This window comes from Fukomys damarensis, unplaced genomic scaffold, assembly GCF_012274545.1.
Source record: "Fukomys damarensis isolate Sample0158 unplaced genomic scaffold, DMR_v1.0_HiC HiC_scaffold_16, whole genome shotgun sequence".
Taxonomy (NCBI): domain Eukaryota; kingdom Metazoa; phylum Chordata; class Mammalia; order Rodentia; family Bathyergidae; genus Fukomys; species Fukomys damarensis.
Window position 1 is genome coordinate 18,336,577 of NW_022900928.1, and position 7,066 is coordinate 18,343,642.

At 43.2% G+C, this 7,066-nt stretch overlaps 1 long non-coding RNA gene across 1 annotated transcript in view; it reads left to right on the top strand.

Annotated features, from left to right (window-relative positions):
- LOC104856090 overlaps positions 1 to 6,856 on the top strand; it is a 12,108-nt gene extending 5,252 nt beyond the window's left edge. Inside the window, exons 2-3 of the long non-coding RNA XR_778557.1 lie at positions 5,947 to 6,049; positions 6,638 to 6,856. This is a non-coding gene — a long non-coding RNA (uncharacterized LOC104856090). The remainder of the gene's footprint in view (positions 1 to 5,946; positions 6,050 to 6,637) is intronic.
- The last annotated feature ends 210 nt before the right edge of the window (positions 6,857 to 7,066 follow it).

The window sequence follows — 7,066 nt, forward strand, 5'->3', positions numbered from 1 at the left end:
TACACAAATGTGTCTCCCTCTCTCTCTCTCGCTCTCTCTCTCTCTCTGTGTGTGTGTGTGTGTGTGTGTGTGTGAGAGAGAGAGAGAGAGAGAGAGGGGGGGAGGTGTGGGGAGAGAGGGAGAGGGAGGCTCTGAGACATCCCTCTCAGATCCTGCCAGATGCAAAGGCATCAGGGTGATGCAGGGCTCCTGGGCTGCTGATCCTTTCTCCAGGTGACAGGACTCAAGGAGACAGAGAAGGTATTCTATCAGAAAGACTTGGTTTCTCCTACCATATAACACTGACCTCAAATGAGGGGGGGAGGTGTGGGGAGAGAGGGAGAGGGAGGCTCTGAGACATCCCTCTCAGATCCTGCCAGATGCAAAGGCATCAGGGTGATGCAGGGCTCCTGGGCTGCTGATCCTTTCTCCAGGTGACAGGACTCAAGGAGACAGAGAAGGTATTCTATCAGAAAGACTTGGTTTCTCCTACCATATAACACTGACCTCAAATGGGTGACGATTTCTCCTCACACATCAAGTAGCCAGTTCTGCAGCAGAAACTAGCTGTGATTCAGCTCAGTTCCAACACTGTCTACCTACAGATAGTGTCAGATTCCCTGGGCTGAGAGCTCAGTCCCTAAGACTGCCCTGCTCCCTTAGATGTCAGTTACAGGCCCCAGATTGTTTTAGCTGTGCTTCTGACAGATAAATCAGGTTCCAACAATCTCTTTCCTGGATTTAATTAGCTTGCTTGAGATTCTTCCAGATCTCAGGGAAACACATGTATTGGTTTATTATAAAGGATATCACAAAGGCTACAGAAGAGGTCAGTGCCTAGGGCAAGCATGTGGGAAGTAACACAGAGCCTCCTGCCCTTTCTGGGCATACCAGCCTCCATACACCTCTGCACGTCCAGAAGCTCTCTGAACCCTGTCCTTTGGGGGTTTTATGTAGTCTTCATTACACAGGTATTATTGATTGGCGGCGGGTGATCGGCTTAACTTCCAGTTCTTCACCTCCCCTTGCGGTTGAGATATGGGGCTGAAACCCCTACTCCTGTCTTCCTCTTTCCAGTAACCAGCCCCCAACTGGAAACTACCTAGTCAGTCCAATCATTAGCACACACAAAGACTCTATCTCTTTGGAAGTGCAAGGATTTTAGAAATTGTAGGCCAGAAAACAGGAAGGAAGACCAAACACACATTTTACAGTGCTCCAGGTTTTCTATGAAGGCTGGATCATCCCCGTAATTTAGTCTCTTTGAGTTCTCCTGGCAAGAGCACCTATGTGGTAACTACACTTGGTCACCAGCCTGTGTGGTGCGGCTTTGCTTTCCCCCTCCCCTCTCTTCCCTCCCCTGGCCTCTCCATGCTGTCTCCCTCTTCTCTCTTCCTTCTGCCTGCCCACTTACCCTTTATTGGTATGGTCCTTGTTGGGCTTCCACTTCCATAATGACCAGGCTCATAGCACAGGACAAATACAAAGGCAACCTGGGAAACTGGGGTTGGAGGTGTTCGGATCCACACACCCGACACTGAGCTACTGAGCCTTCCAGGAGTACAGAGAAAAGTAGCTGATGGCACAGCTGGGCCATAGCTGTGCTGCAGGGAGACACCTTCCTGGTGGCATCACCTACTGTCGCGAGCCGCAACGTCAGAATCCTGCCAGCAGGTCCCAAACCCGAGGGAGGAACAACAGGAGAGCAGTTTCACGAACTTAGTTCCAGGCTCATGCTCTCTCCATAGCAAGGCAAGGCCCCGTTTATTTTTCAGGGTCGGGTATATAAGGCTAAAACCGAAACTAAAAGTGTAAACATTTATACTCTTCAGCTGCATGGGAGCGAGAGCTGCACGGGGGCGAGAGTACCGCCCACACCTTCCAGAGGGAAACAATAACAACCATTATGGGTTACATCTGCTACCAGCTGAACTTGCCCGTTGGTATGGACGACAGCACGTCCGTGCCGGCGAGGTGACTCAAGGTTCAATCATGGCTAGGCCTACGTCAAGGCTCACCATGATGGCTCACCATAACCTACCGGAACATCTGCCCAGCAGATGGAAGAAATGGAAAGTGAAGAGAGGGAGATCCGCCCAGCAAGATGTGAGTCCTTTCAAATGAAATACAAAAATTTCTCAGGCCTACAACCATACACAGAGATGGTACTTTTATTATTTAATGAGACACAAATCTGAAAGACTCTTTCTGAATCTACTATTGCTTTAAGCATTTTCTGTTTCACAAAAGCATGTGTGTGTGTGTGTGTGTGTGTGTATACACATACATTTGAAATTTAAGTGAAAATATAATTTGAAGATATTCCTGCCTCAAGTGTGGACAATAATCTAGTGAGTGTATGGACCCATGGAACTCTGCAATAAATTCGCTCTTTCCCCCATTGGAAGAGATTGATCCAGACATTGGGACGATGGAATACTCTGCCACGGTAGTGAAAAGTCAGTACCCTCCTAGGATGTAGACAGATAATGGCAAAATCAGGGAATGGAACTCTTCCTGTAATTGAAAGGGGAAAGCCTAAGAATCGATGGAAAGATGCAGGTCTGTCCCAATCCCCTCCTGCATGGAAGGTGCCACCCCTGCCTGAAATGAGTGTATGGCTTCACCCATGATATTATCCTTGCTCCTCCACCCCTACCCCATTCAATTCAGTAAGCCAGAATGTGCCAGGCCAAGTGAGACATACTTTCATATAAGCCTCTCTTTTTGTTGAATCTTTATAACAAGTTCATGGATTGGGTATTATCCTCATTCATAGATATGGAAACTGAAGATTAGAGACAGTTAAATTTCTTGGCTCAAGGTCATATAGCCAATAAATGATGGAGTTAAGGCCCTGGGTATCATTTCTCTGTTCACCACAATACACTGTCTTTTTGGCCCCTTCTCTGAAACACAGACTTGCTATTGAAAGATGAGATAGAGGTAGAGGTGGGTGGTAGTCATTTTTTAAGCTGGTTCCAGGCAGAAGGAACTGCTCCTAATGGCATTTCCATAATTAGAAAGCATTTCTTTCTGATAGTTATAATTTAGGCAATTGCAGTGATATTCAGCTGAAACCTGGCATACAAGATGTTCATTTCTCTTAAAAGTTCACTTTTAATTGGTCTCAGTTCTTTCTGAGTCTAGGAGAAGTACAACATGTATACTTCAGATGTTTTCAATGTCAAAGTCTATTTGATACAAATACTCAGTCCCTGGAGTTTATTCTGAATTCTCTGGTAAGAGATGAGGGTATTGGGTAAAAAAGAAAGGAGAAAAAGGCCTTGTCAGAGGGACTGCTCTCACAAAGCATGCTACACCCAAATCGACTCTAGAACACTGAGCACATTCTATAAGCCATACGGAGTAGCAAAGTATCCTGAAGATGGGATTATATATCAGTTTGGTCTGTCTTTGCTGGGTCTTCCACCCCATGGAAGTGGGTACCCTCAGAAGAGGATAGACTGTGTTTGGTCAAGTGAGAGGAGAATTAAAGTATGCCTCCTCCCGAAATGTCAATGTACTTCTGAGCTTTAGGAATATCCCAAATCCTGAAGATTCCTGGAATTTGCATTAAATAAACAGAAAAAGAGAGAGAGAGAGAGAGAGAGAGAGAGAACTAGTGTAGAGTGTTGTTGAGAACAGAAGATGATGTGAAACCGAAAGGTATAGATTTAAGCCCATTCCTTCTCTGCCACTTGCTACGTAACCTCTTTGTGCCTCAATTTCCTGGGCCAAAGATTGAGCTAATAACACCAAGATGTGAGAACTGTGAGAACTAAGTGTGGCATTCTGTCCGACCTCCCCCAAACAACTGTTCCTCTAATCTAGCAGATTAGATTGACAAACCCCCCCATTGTGCTAAATAAAGCATAGAGATAAATGAATGAAAAGGAAAGTAAAAATTCCTTCGAGGCCAAACACTAAGTAAAAGTGGAATCCTACAAAGAACGCAGTAACCAATTTTCCTTGAGGACATTTGTCAAACCCAGGTGACCTTGAGCTTCAGTCCTAGCAGTTTGTAGAAATCAAAAGACAAAAACTTTGGCCTGTCCAAGTGGGAGTCTCATAGAAAAACTACTGGGGACTATGTCCTCAGGCTAAGAGTGAAGGAGAGACAAGGATGATAATTTTCCTTAAGACTTGGCTGGCTGCTAGATGGGGAGGACAAATATTTTGAGAATTGATATGAAAAACCCAGGCCATAATAGGGATTTGAAGGTCAAATTATGACTACCTGGACTTGCCACAAATCATCAAGTTTAAAGACATCCTTGTTTAATGGTGTACCTAGGCGCCTGCTAGCAACAAACGCAAATACTTTATACAGAAACACGTCTTCAACCTAGAGCTCAGATAAATCCTGTGGTTTCCAAAGAATGTGTATATTCAAAAAACATAACACACAAAGGAAGCATAATACCATGAGAAAAATTAGCCGAAACAGCACCAGCTTCATGGCCCCATAAAGATTTAGATGTTAAAACTATCTGAAACAAAATATAAAATATGTTTGACCTTTTTAGAAATAAAAAAGACTGATAATTTGAATAGGAAGAACTGTAAACACAACCAAACAGATTCAAAAAAGAACCAAACACACCATTTGCAGACAAAAAACTTAACTGAAATCAGGAGTCAACACATGGATATAACAGTATTAGATATATTTAGAGTTTGTCAACTCTGATATAAATCTGAAAAAAAAACACTCAAAATATAGGGTAGAAGTAAAAAAATGCAAATATGAAAGAGAGCTAAGAGACATGGAGGTTAAAGTATGAAGGTCTAACTTACATCTAGCCAATTTTTCAAAAGGAGAAGAGGAAAATATAGGGAAGAGGCATTATTTGAAGAACAAATGACTAAGACTTTTCCAAGACCAAAAAAAAGAAAGAAAGAAAGAAAGAAAGAAAGAAAGAAAGAAAGAAAGAAAGAAAGAAATTCTGAGTTAGCAAATTCTAACCAGAATACTTAACAAAAATCTGCTCTCAGACATCTCATCTACAAAATATCAAAGATAAAGAATCTTTAGATTATCTTGGGGGAAGATAAAAGAACAATCAATAGACACTAGGATGATATCTTCATGTGCTAAGAAAACAAGTTAAGTACCCAAGAAATGTGCACTAAGAATGGCATGACATTTTCAGACAAACCCGGACAGGTGTCATCAGAAGACCCTGACTCCAGTTAAGAATTTGTTACCTCTCAGCTCCAAATTTGCCCTTTTGCTCTGTCAAAGTGGAGATGGACTCTTTAAATATTTTCCCTTTATCAGCTGGAGTTGTATCATTGGCAAGAGAAGACAAAGGAATTTCCCTTCCCATTTCCTGTTCACTCTAAGAGGACACCCAGCCTCCCTAGGCACAGGCTCATCCAGTGCAATCAGCACCCAGCAGCCAACAGCTTCTTTCTATAATTCTCTCAAGGTGTGTCCCGATCTGTAGTTTTTCTAGCACCCCAGAGGACAGATTTCCAGTAGGTTTTATCAGTCCAGCACCTCAGCAACTTCTCTGCCACTCAGTGAGCCATAGCCATTGTCTCTCCCTCAAGGTCTAGATCACAGCTGTCTTCTTCAAACACTGGATTTCAGACCTAGGCACGATAGCTATTCTACCTCTGCTCTTTCTGTAGCCTTTAATGTTCTCTTTCCTTCTTTCTAGCCAATCTCTCATTACTTCATTCTGTATTGTGCTTCACCATTCTATTAAACTTTCCCTGTTCTCTCTCTGGATTGGACCCTGACTTACCATTCACCCCAGGATGTCCTTCATGCCAAAGAAAAATGATCACAAATAGGAGGTCTGACATGCAAGAAGGTATAATAGCTACAGAAAGAAGTTTTGAAAAGTGTAACTAAACCAGAAAAAATACATGGTCATTTCCTCTTTTAATTTTCTGAAGCCCAGTACCTCAAAAGACAATCTCCAAGACATTGTTCTTTTGTGCCTCTCCTCCTAGCATTGCCAGAATGGTGAGATGATGAAAGTATCACTGTGGAGTCAGACAAACCAGTCACAGCTATGCTACTGTGTCTTCAGAAGTTTATTACCTGGAAACTGAGGTAACAATGACTCACTCTCTCACTCCCCTGCCATGAGACTCACTAAGCTAACCTATACAAAAGTATTTAGAGCACAGTAGGTTCTGTTTCCTCCGACAAAGGCATTCTGAAGAGATGCTTGCTCCCAGAGAGCCTTGTTTCCCTCTGCTAGTCATAAAACTTTCTTCCCTCCAGAGAACCTCTATGCTTCTGAAAAGATTCTTCAATGTTCTTTTCCTAATGGGCTCATTTAATTAGCTGATGTCTGCATGTAGCTTGGAGGAAAAGTGCTGAGGCAGCTCTTTCTATCACCTTGTTCCCTTTCTTCCTAATGGACTACTAAATCTTTAAATCTGAGCCCTGGGTATCTATCTGGCCCTTGTGCTGTAAGGAGATCCAGGAGTCACCAAATGTCCTGAGCCAAGAATGAAGTGGCAAGGCAAGGTAAGTGCTTACACATTCTCTGACAGTACTTGCCATGCTGTTACTTTTAAGTGAGTCAATCATTGATTAAGTATTGTGTAATGAGTAGGGTTGGGGTAGGGGGCAGAGGTGGTATCGAGTCTGTGCCCCAAATCTACAGCCAACTATGTCTGTATCTATCCACAGAGGCCAGCTAATTTGAGTGAAAAGCAGTGAGACCCTATACTACCTCAGACATTCAGCCTCTTAGTCATCACTCTGTCAGTGACACAAACAGAATATTCTGTGTGCGACCCGCAGGACGCATGGACCAGCATGAGGACATAGACCAGAGAGATGGGAAATTCACCTCTGTTCTCTGGTAGCTCTTTCCCACCTCACTCCCAAAAAAGCAAGCAAACTCTCAGTCCCACCATCTTAGATCTGAAAAGAAACCAGAAGTTGAGTGCTTCCTCCTTCTCACACTAGGATTTTTGGCCTTTGCTTGGATGTTTTCAAAGATAAGGAGACATATTCTCCAGGAATGTTTTTCTCATTGGGAAGTAACTGAACATTAGAAAATTCTGCTCTTGCAGAACCAATTTCTGTGCATAAAATTACACAAAATCCCAATCC